The 11,756-nt window shown below is 44.7% G+C and overlaps 1 pseudogene; it reads left to right on the top strand.

Annotated features, from left to right (window-relative positions):
- The first annotated feature begins 2,608 nt into the window (after positions 1 to 2,608).
- On the top strand, positions 2,609 to 11,194 carry LOC126059835 (heterogeneous nuclear ribonucleoprotein A1-like; annotated as a pseudogene).
- Positions 11,195 to 11,756: the final 562 nt, after the last annotated feature.

The raw sequence follows: 11,756 nt of genomic DNA, 5'->3' as shown, positions 1-11,756 counted from the left end.
AATAGCCAGGCCAACTAGAGTCTTTCTCCTGGAAGAAGAGAAGGAGACCAGCTGGCGGAAGTTGATACAGCTGAGATGTCATGAGCTACAGTTAGGGCTAACTGCCATGCTGATCCCTGAGCTGGAGAAAGATAAGCAACTGCAAAGAGAGAGGTTGGCAAAGAGTTATAGGGCCCCTGAGAACCCTAAAGGGCAGTGGTGGTGTTACCGGAATAAGGTTCTTGACTCTCACTGGTCAAGAATGAACAGGTAAGGCACACAGAATTTTCCACACAGGCAAAGCTTTATCGAAGAGGCTTGCCAGCAGAGATGAGGAGGGCCTAAAGCAACACATACCCCCGTCTCACAGAAAAGACAGGCCTGGGTTTTTGAAAGTTCTTGGGAGGGAAAAAGATTCATGTTTATTCATAGGCACAGGCAGGGATACGTTAACTAAGGTGCGGTGCACACGCAGCATCTTTCCAAGATGGCTCCTGTCCCAGAGGCTTCTAGGATTCGTAGCAGGACTTGTTATGGGGTATCGCAGCTGCGCAGTCTCCCCTCTGCTGCTGCAGCCCCTCACTGCCCCTGGTGGAAGGTCACACAGCGGTCACAGGTGGAAGTTCTGTGCATGTCACTGGGGCTGGTTTTTTAATTTTTTTTTTTTCTGAAAAAAAAAATAACTTTAAAGAAGTTTGCGGGCTAGTTTCTGATACCCTACCCCATTGTTCTGGAAAATGGCTTTGTTTCTGTGCCCTGGTCCATTTCTTGTTACTTTGTTTGCAGATTTGGGGGGGCCCCTGTCCTCTGTCTTAATAAGTCCCTAGGTTCCACACCCAACCCCCTACTATCTCCCTGATAGTATAGCCTATCTCTCTTACTTGCTTCTCCTGTAACCACACCATTCTGTTTGCTATTCTTCAAACAAGCACCCTCCAATCTCAGGGCCTTTGCTCCCTGTCTTAGTGGTTCAGTTGTAGAATTCTCACCTTCCATGTGGAAGACCCAGTTTTGACTCTCTTCTGCATGGAGTCTCCACGAGTCAGGAGCTAACTTTACAGAGGCTAACAACAGGACAAACTCACAGTCTCTCAATTATTTGAACGCAGCAAGCGCAGTTCTGAGTCCCATGCCCTTCTGTTCCCTAATCTGGAATCCTTTTCTTCCAGATTTTCCCAGGGTTCTCTCCCTTGTGTCTCTCAGCTCCCCACTCAAATGTAACCTACTCAAAGAGAAATTTACCCTCCTTTATTGTTTTCAAAATACTTTCCATCTACTGAAAATGTCATTCATGTGTTTACATGTATATCGTCTGCCACCATACCCTCTAGTATGTAAGCACCCAGCCCACAAGGACTTGCCTGTCCTTTTCATGCTCATACTGCAGCCCCTAAAACAGCACGGAATCCAGTGGGCCCTCTGTAAGCGTCTATTGAATGGTTGAAGGGATGGCTTCCTGGTTCCCAGTGCCACTTCACAGGAAGCCAGCTGTACTTTGTTTTCTGCCCTTGGATGCTGTAAAATAGTCATGCCCATATAATAAACTTTCTTTTCTTTTATCTTTTTTGAGTGGCTTCCTTACCTCACCAACAAAGGGCTGGACCAGAACACACACAGGAGTCTATATTAGTTTCTTAGGACTCCTGTAATAGAATACCTCAAACTGGTGACTTAAAATAACAGAAATTTATTGTCTCACAGTTTTGGAGGCTAGTTGTCTGAAGTCAGGGTGTCGGCAGGGCCATGTTCTCTCTGAAGGCTCTAGGGCAAGATTCTTTCTTGTCTCTCCCAGCATCTGGCGCTCCAGGTGTTCTTTGGCTTGCAGCTGCCGTATATAACTCCATCTCTGCCTCCATCCCCATGTGGCTGTTTTCCGTCCGTGTTTTCTCATCATATGGCTGTTTTCCATCTATGTGTGTCTCTGTGTCTCTTCTTTTATAAAGACACTGCTCAGATTGGATCAGGACCCTCCCTACTCCAGTATGGTTTCACGTTAACTGATAACATCTTCAAAGACCCTATTTCCAAATCAGGTTATATTCACAAGTACAGGGGTTAGAACTTCAACACGTCTTTCTGGGGAACACAATTCAGTCCATGTTGTTGTTGTTAGTTGCTGTCGAGTAGGTTCCAACTCAATCCTCAACAGAGTCCAAATCAGCAGAGGTACTGGATTAAGGCCAGAGAACGTGTCAAATTATGTCAGTCCCTAGTAAGGAGAAGAGTCCCTGATTTTTTTAATTAGAGCAGATGTATCGAGAGAAGTAAAATCCACTGAGATACTAGCCTACTACCTGTTGGTGACTGTTAGCCAATTCAAAGATTTTATTCTTTCATACAGTAAGTGTTGCCTCCTTCCACGTGCAATCTCTGGCCTAGGCCAGAGCCACAGAGATGACAAAGGGGCCACCCAGCCATGAGGGAGCCTGGCAAGCAGAGGAGCAGACAAGGGTGGCAGACAAGGACAGCACATGGAGCCTGCTCTGTAGCAGTCTGCAGAGCACGCTGCAGGCCCTGAGGACCAGGAAGACTTGCACGAAGGAGGTGATTTTCCCACTGGCTCCTGCAGCAGCAACAAAGGAAGGGAGGTCATTCCAGGTAGAGGAAACAACCGGTGCAGGGCGCAGAGATGCCGAGGGAGCAGATCAAGTTCTCAGAGCTTGGTTTGGCGTGCCCAGAATTCAAGGTTCTTATAGGCCAGTGAGGATCCCTGGTGGCGTAATTATTGAGAGCTATGGCTGCTAACTAATAGATCAGCAGTTTCAATCCACCACCCACTCCTTGAAAACCCTATGGGGCAATTCTACTCTGTCTTATAGGGTCGCTATGAGTTGAAATTGACTCGACGGGAACAGGTTGGTTAGTTAGTTAATAGGCTAGTGAAGGAGCCCTGGTGGCACAGTGGTTAAGTGCTGGGCTGCTAAGCAAAAGATTGGCATTCAAACCCACCAGCCACTCCAGGGCAGAAGGATGTGGCAGTTTGCTTCTGTAAAGATTACAGCCTTGGAAACCCTGTGGGGCAGTTCTACTCTGTCCTACAGGGTTGCTATGAATCAAAATTGACTCGATGGCAGTGAGTTTGGTTTTCTGTGTATAGGCTAAGCTGAATCCCTTGGTGGTGCAAACGGTTAACATGCTCAAATGCTACCGAAAAGGTTGCTCGTTGGAGTCCGCCCAGAGGCACTTTGGAAGAAAGACTTGGTGATCTATTTCTGAAAATTCAGCCATTGAGAACCCTATGGGGCACAATTCTATCTGACACAAAGGGAGTCTCCATGAGTCAGAGTCAACTGAACAGCAACTGGTGGTGGTGGTGATGGCCTAGTGGCAGGAAATGAGATTGGGACAATAACAAGGACAAGAGTGTATGGACCTGTGTAAGAAAAAGTCATTTTCTTAGTAAAATTAAAATCAAAGATATTAAATCTCGCCCTGGAAAAATACTTTCCTGATGAACTGGGCCTCACAGAACCTGATTCTATTCCTACCTAGGTTTTGCCAACTCCCCTGGGTGCTCTTGATACCTAATGCTGTCGGGGGGCCTTGTTCTTTGAACTTAGGAGCTGGGACTTCATCCCTAGGTGACTGCGCACGCGCACGCGCGCACACACACACACACACACATTCCTTCTCATATGCTCTTTCACATTTTTATGAGACTGCCTTCAAAGGAGCTTCGCCAATATTACAGCTGACTGTGATTAATAATGAAGTGCACTGGAAGTTAAGAGGCCTGCTGGTCCCAGGCCAGGTTCCCATGAATGGATACTCAGTGTCACCAAGACCAGTGTCATTATGAGCCTCGTCAATGAAAGCTTGCTGGAGAAAGGCAGCACACCAGGGACTGTCCCAAGCTGCCTGTTGTGTAGGCCAATGGAAACCTTAGACTCACAAAGGACTTCAGTTAACTTAGTTAACAGGAAAGACATCACTAGAGCCATTTGATTTTAATGAAAACTAATCTTTAAGCTAGAAGAACACTCTCTCCTTTTAGAAACTCACATTGTAGATGAAAGCTTGGGTGAACTGTTTTCTCCCCGTTCTGGCCATTTGCCACATTCTTTCAACCCTGTCTTTAAGTTTCAAGCCCTGAACCCACTCTCCTCTTCCATAACCCTAGTAAGAACTTCACTGCATTTTATGGGAAATAGCTTCATCGCTGGTTATGTGGTCTTCAGTCTTTCCCACCTATGGTGAGAACTCATTGTTGTCAGTCTGATCCTCTTAAACCTCAGCTTTGAGCTGTCGTGCCCTGCTTATAAACATTCCAGGGTTCCCCATCACTCATAGCGTGGCAGTCTTATCCAGGTCTTCTCCTCTCCATTTTCTGGTTGTTGTTGCCATCAAGTCAATTCCGACTCATGGTGACCCCATTTGTGCAGAGTAGAACTGCTCCATAAGGTTTTCAAGGCTGTCATGTTTTGGAAGCAGATCACCAGGCCTGTTTTCTGAGGCACCTCTGGGTGGGTTTGAACCACCAACCTTTCAGCTAGTAGTCAAGTGCTTAGCCATTTGTGCCACCAAGGGACTCTTCCATGATCTGGTACTAACTTATTTTTCACATTGTCACATCCATTACACCATCTTTATGCCTCAGCTAAACTAAAATTCAGTATTCTTCTGTAGTGACATGTTTATTCTGCTTGGAATGTCCTTATCCTGGACTCTCCCCAAGTTCCAATACCACCCAAACTTCAAAACTCACTTTCATAAAGCATCTCTCATCCTTTGGGTGGGATGTAATCTTTCCCACCTAGTATAACCAATAGCACATGACCTGGTATCTCTCCCACAGAGCTTACTGACTTAACACTTCATGCTAGAGTAAGATATGCAATGTAAACTCTGAAACCACAAAGTTTGGTGTCTTATCTTTGAATCCCATGTAGCTCCTACCTTCGTGTCGTCCTTCCTAGTACAGGGTAATTTCTGTCCAAGCATTGTTCCTTTCCCCTAGTATGGTGTCTTCTTTCCAATCATGGTGTCTTACCCCCTAGCATGGTCTCTTCCCCTTAGCATGGTGCCTTCCCCTCTAGCATGGTGCTTTCCCTCCAATCATGGTGTCTTTCTCTCTTGTGATTGTTCTTAGTTGTCATTGAGTCAGTTCTGACTCATGGTGACCCCATGTGTGCAGAGTAAAACTGCTCCATAGAGTTTTCAAGTGACCTTTTGGAAGCAGCTCGCCAGGCCAGACTTCTGAGGTGTCTCTGGGTGGGTTCGAACCACCAACCTTTCAGCTAGCAGTTGAGCTCTTAACCATTTATACCACCCAGGGACCCTGTCTATTACTCTCTCCCCTAGCATGGTGTGTTTCCCCCTAGAGTGGTACCTTCCCTCCTATCATGGTGTCTGCCCACCAAGCATGGTGTTTTTCCCCTAGCATGTTGCCTTTCCCCCAGCATAGTGCCTTCTTACCTAGCATGGTGTCTTGTGCTCCAACGGCACTTAGATTGTTGAATGAGTTAGCTAAGTTTTTCGTTCCACCTAGAACTCCTATCATAGGTGTAACTTGCATTAGGATCATGCCTGTGATGTTTCATTTAATTGTCAAATGAGAGTACACGTAAAGCCTTGTTTTATCTTTCTGTTTGGTGTGGGAGATGGTGGTTGCTTGGTTGGGCTTTTGGGGTGAAGGTAAACTAACTAGATGCCAATTTGTAAAATCTGGCCTGGGCAGCCACTTGCCTCATTGCTCTGAAGGCCTTCTCGTTGGCACAAAACCACAGCTCTGGAGTGGCAGTCTGCGCTGCCTTTCCTGAGTCCCTGATTACTCCTGTGTGCTTCTCTGGTTGGCCGTTTTTCCTGTCTTGGACTCCTGCCCTGCTTGACAGCCCTGAACACCCCAGCACTGGAGACACTTTTGCTTCATCAGCTTTTACTCCAAATGGATTTTACAGAACAATTTGTTGAAGCAAACTTTTAATTTGGTTTTGTTTTCTCTTCAGGGACTTTACTTATAAAGCTGCGATATGTGTGCACAAATCAGATGATTAAATGATTAAAATGCTGGTGAACAAAGAGAGCTCAGCCTCTGGGGATGTGGGGACAAACCCACTGCATGTATCCTAGATGGATGTATTGGCTGTTTTCACATTGGTTGTGGCAAAATGGTAAATTATTAAAGTGCTTGTATCAGGTAGGATGCTTTCAGCTAAAGAAATAACTGACTAAATGTAGTTCAAATAATAGGTGTTTATTTCACAAAACAAGAAGTCCAGAGATACGGAATTCCAGGAGCTCACAATGTCAGCAAAAGTGGGCTCTTGCTGTCTCTGCTCTGCCCTCCCCGTAAGTTGGCAGCTATTGTTGTTGTAGTTGTTGTCTGTTGTCAAGTAGGCCCCGACTCATGATGATCCCACGCACAATGGAACAAAAAGCTGCCTGGTCCTGTGCCATTCCCATGATCGGCTGGTGATCAGACTGTGTAATCTATAAGGTTTTCATTGGTTTTATTTTCAGAAGTAGACTCCAGGCCTTTCTTCCTAGTCTGTCTTAGTCTAGAAACTCTGCTGAGATCTGTTCAGCATCATAACAACAGGCAAGCCACCACTGACAGGCAGTGGCTGCACACACATGCATTGGCCGGTAATCAAACCGGGTTTGTCACATGGAAAAAGTGAGAATTGTACCACTGAACCACTGACTTGGCAGTAGCCGTCTTTACAATCACAAAAAGGCTAGCATGGCTGCAAACTTCATGTCTTCACACAACTGCATCCAAACGGGAAGAAGTAAAATATGACATAAGGCATTTCTTACCTTGCTACTTTCTTTAATCAGAGGGGAAAATTTTCCCTAGAATCCCTCAGTGGCTTCAGTCTTAGGGGATGAATATTGGGTCACATGCTCATCTCTAGACCAATCACTGTGGAGGTGAAATTCTAAAGCCATAATTGGCTTAGGCCAACCATGTCATTGTCTGGAACTGAGCAGATTGCCAGGTGGAAAAAAAGTGGGATTCTGGAAGTAAGTAAGTAAAAGGGAAGATGGTTGTTGGGCAGCAACCCACTGTGCCTGCCCCAGTGCTATATACCACCCACTGTCTCACTCAGTGCTGAGAAGGCATTTGGTAGGCAGTAAATCAGTACCGAGGAGCCCTGAAGATGCAAATAGTTAAGCACTCAGCTGCTAACCAAAAGGTTGGCTGTTCAAACCCACCCAGTGGCTCCACAGGAGAAAGACCTGATGCTTGGTCTGCTCACATGAAAGATTACAGCCTAGGAAACCCTACAAGGCATTTGTACTCTTTCATATAGGGTCGCTATAAGTCAACTCAATGGCACCCAGCAACAACCAATCAGTACAGATAGGAGTGAACGAAGGACAGTCCATGTAGACTAATCCAAACCCAATCAAATAATAATAGTCCATCATTATTGTTATTATTATTGTTATCATCAAAAGGGGTGATGATGAAGGGCTGAATCTGAAAGACCAAAATTATTCACCTGATTTAAAGTGGTAGCATGTTTTATTGTCCTAGATGTTTTTATACACGGTCACTGAAAACATTTCTCTCATGTCTACATAAATTAAGCTGAAAGACTATCACTATTCATCCTTTTCATGTTGATGGCTAAATTATATAGAGCTTATGTATAATTATTGGATCTGGAAGCTTGAGGGAAAACAAATTTAGTTCCCTTCAAATCTTCTGACAATACATAGCGAAGAATGAAACAGGCAATATTTCATGGACATGCTTGCATGTTATTTCGCTTTACCTCTTATAAACTCCCAAATCCCCAACCAATTTAATGCCTGCTTCTTCGATTTCTTCTTTGCAACACTCCCCTAACACCATCTATGCAATTTGACCTACCTTTCCTCTCAGATTAAAAAATAATAATAATAAATGTCTCCTGCATAGGGGACAGCTCTGAGTCTGTCCTTGCTAACCCTTTAGCGCCTAGGTAAGGTGATGCAATGGACAAAAACCCAGACCAGGGACAGCAGACCTGACTTCTTTGCCAGATCCACCCTAAACAAAACAAACAAAAAAATAGTGGCCATTGACCAGACTCCATTGGATATTCAATGACTGATTTTTCAGAAGTAGATCACCTTCCATTTCTCCTGAGTTGCCTCTGGGTGGACTCAAACCTCCAACCTTTCATTTAGCAGCCTAGGAAACCCTATGGTGACTACGCTACCCAGGGGCTCCAGGTCCACCCTAAGTGTGCCTGTTTTCCCATATTTCAAGTGAGGGAGGTTCAACTAGATGATTTCACATGATCTCATTGCTCCCAGGCAGTATGGCAGATGTTTAAGGGCAGAGATTCTGGAGCCATCTTGGTTCTACCTGAGAGCTTCTAATACTGCCTCTCTCAAGCTAGGTAACCTTGGTTGTCCTTCATCACTCTGTATCTTGGTTTCCTCACATAAAGTTTAAAATATTTATTTCATGGAACTGTTGTGAAGATTAAGAGTCAACATATATATATATAGTGCTTAGAACATTACCTGACAAATAAATTCTACGTAAGTAGCTAGAGCAGGCTATGTTGTTGTTGTTGTTGTTAGGCACCGCTGAGTCAGTTCTGACTCGTAGCAACCATATGTACAAAAGAACAAAATACTACCTTGTCCTGCGCCATCCTCATGATCATTGTTATGCTCGAGCCTATTGTTACAGCCGCTATGTCAATCCATCTCATTGAGGACCTTCCTCTTTTTTGCTGTCTACTTTACCAGGTGTAATGTCCTTCTCCAGGGACTGATCCCTCCTGACAACACGTCCAAAGTATGTGAAATAGTCTCCACATCCTCGCTTCTAAGGAGCATTCTGGCTGCACTTCTTCTGAGACAGATTTGTTTGTTCCTTGGCGGTCCATGGTATATTCAGTATTCTTCACCAGCATCATAATTCAAAGGTGTCAATTTTTCTTTGGTCTTCCTTATTCATTGCCCAGCCTCTGCATGCATTTGCAGTGATTAAAAACATCATGGCTTGGGTCAGGCACACCTTAGTCTTCAATATGATGTCTTTGCTTTTTAATGCTTTAAAGAGGTCTTTTGCAGCAGATTTGCCCAATGCATCATTTGATTTCTTTACTGCTGCTTCCATGGGCGTTGATCATGGATCCAAGTAAAATGAAATCCTGGACAACGCCAATCTTTTCCCCGTTTATCATGATGTTGCTTATTGGTCCAGCTGTGAGGATTTTTGTTTTCTTTATGTTGAGGTGTAATCCATACTGAAGGCTGTGGGCTTTGATCTTTATTAGTAAGTGCTTCAAGTCCTCTTCACTTTCAGCAAGCAAGGTTGTGTCCTCTGCATTACACAGGTTGTTAACAAGTTTTCCTCCAATCCTGATGCCCCGTTTTTCTTCATATAGTCCACCTTCTCGGATTATTTGCTCAGCGTACAGATCGAATAAGATGGTGAAAGGATACGACCCTGACGCACACCTTTCCTGACTTTAAACCACAAAGTATCCCCTTGTTCTGTTCAAATGACTGCCTCTTGGTCTATGTACAGGTTCCTCATGAGCACAATTAAGTGTTCTGGAGTTCCCATTCTTCACAATGTTATCCATCATTTGTTATGATCCACACAGTTGAATGCCTTTGCATAGTCAATAAAGCACAGGTAAACACCATTCTGGGATTCTGCCTTCATCCAGGATCCGTCTGACATCAGCAGTGATGTCCCTCATTCCACGTCCTCTTCTGAGTCAGGTTTGAATTTCTGGCAGTTTCCCGTCAATGTACTGCTGCAACCACTTTTGCAAAATTTTACTTGCTTGTGATATTAATGATATTGTTCGATAATGTCCACATTCGGTTGGATTGCCTTCCTTTGGCATAGACATAAATATGGATCTCTTCCAGTCAGTCAGCCAGGTAGCTATCTTCCAAATCTCTTGGCATAAATGAGTGAGCATTCCCAGGGCTGTAGCCACTCATTGAAAAAAAAAAAAAAAGCTTTTCTGCTTGTGGATGCTGCCGAGGACACATTGCTAAGGAGTCTCTTCTCACTGCCTTCATGTCTAAGTCAGATCTCCTAAAGAGCCTGAACAGCTGCGGAAACTCTTCATCGGAAGTTTGAGCTTTGAAACAACAGCTGAGAGTCTGAGGAGCCATTTTGAGCAATGGGGGACGCTCACGGACTGTGTGGTAATGAGAGATCCAAACACCAAGCGCTCCAGAAGCTTTGGGTTCGTCATTATTCTACTGTGGAGGAGGTGGGTGCAGCCATGAATGCAAGGCCACACGAGGTAGATGGAAGAGTTGTGGAACCAAAGAGGGCTGTCTCACGAGAAGATTCTCAAAGACCAGTGCCCACTTAACTGTGAAAAAGATCTTTGTTGGTAGTATTAAAGAAGACACTGAAGAACATCATCTAAGAGATTATTTTGAGCAGTATGGGAAAATTGAAGTGATTGAAATCCTGACTGACCGAGGCAGTGGCAAGAAGAGGGGCGTTGCTTTTGTAACTTTTGATGACCATGACCCCGTAGATTGTCTTTCAGAAATACCATACTGTGAATGGGCACAACTGTGAAGTAAGGAAAACCCTGTCCAAGCAAGAGATGGCCAGTGCTTCATCCAGCCAAAGAGGTCAAAGTGGTTCTGGAAACTTTGGTGGCGGCTGTGGAGGCAGTTTTGGTAGGAATGACCGCTTTGGTCATGGAGGAAACTTCAGTGGGCGTGGTGGCTTTGGTGGCAGCCGTGGTGGTGGTGGTATGGAGGCAGTGGGGATGGTTATAATTGGATTTGGTAATGATGGTGGTTATGGAGGAGGCAGTCCTGGTTACTCTGGAGGGAGCAGAGGCTATGGAAGTGGTAGACACGGTTATGGAAACCGGGTCAGTGGCTATGGCGGGAGTGGCAGCTGTAACAATGGAGGAGGCGAAGCGGCTTTGGCGCTGGTCATGGAAGTAGCTTGGGAGGTGACGGAAGCTACAAAGATTTTGACAATTACAACAATGAATCTTCAAATTTTGGACCCATGAAGGGGGGAAACTTTGGAGGCAGAAGCTCTGGCCCTTGTGGTGGTGGAGGTCAAAACTTTGCCAAACCATGAAACCAAGGTGGCTATGGCGGTTCAGGCAGCAGCAGTAGCTATGGCAGTGGCAGAAGGTTTTAATGACTGCCAGGAAACAAAGCTTAGCAGGAGAGGAGAGCCAGAGAAGTGACAGGGAAGCTACAGGTTACAACAGATTTGTGAACTCAGCCGAGCATAGCGGTGGCAGGGCCTGGCTACTACAAAGAAGACATGTTTTAGGCAATACTCATGTGTATGGGCAAAAACTCAAGGACCGCATTTGTGACTAATTGCATAACAGGTTATTTTAGTTTCTGTTATGTGGAAAGTATAAAGCATTCCAACAAAGGGTTTTACTGTAGTTTTTTTTTTTTCACCTGTGCTGTTGATTGCTAAATGTAATAGTCTGATTGTGATGCTGAGTAAATGTGTCCTTTTTTTTAAGTGTGCTGTATAAAGTTAGTCTCCTCTGAAACCATCTTGATAAACTGCCCCAACAGTGTGAAGTTTAGAATTCCTTCAGGGTGATGCCAGGTTCCATTCAAAATTTATTTATAACCTTAGAAGACTGCTTGGGGGCAGAGAGAAGCCAGTTTCTTCAGAAACCTTGGTGTAGCTGAACTGGCAGTTACTGAGTTGTGACCTGGAGTTCACCATTAAAGTGGTCACCCAAACAAAATTACAGAATTTACTTGGTTATAAAAATGATCGTTGGCACATCTTATGCAATATATCTAAATTGAATAATGGTACCAGACAAAACTGTAGATGGGATTGAAACTGGTGT

The sequence above is a fragment of the Elephas maximus genome, chromosome 1 (genome assembly GCF_024166365.1).
Source record: "Elephas maximus indicus isolate mEleMax1 chromosome 1, mEleMax1 primary haplotype, whole genome shotgun sequence".
Classification (NCBI taxonomy): Eukaryota; Metazoa; Chordata; class Mammalia; order Proboscidea; family Elephantidae; genus Elephas; species Elephas maximus.
This window is presented reverse-complemented; position numbering and strand designations above follow the sequence as displayed.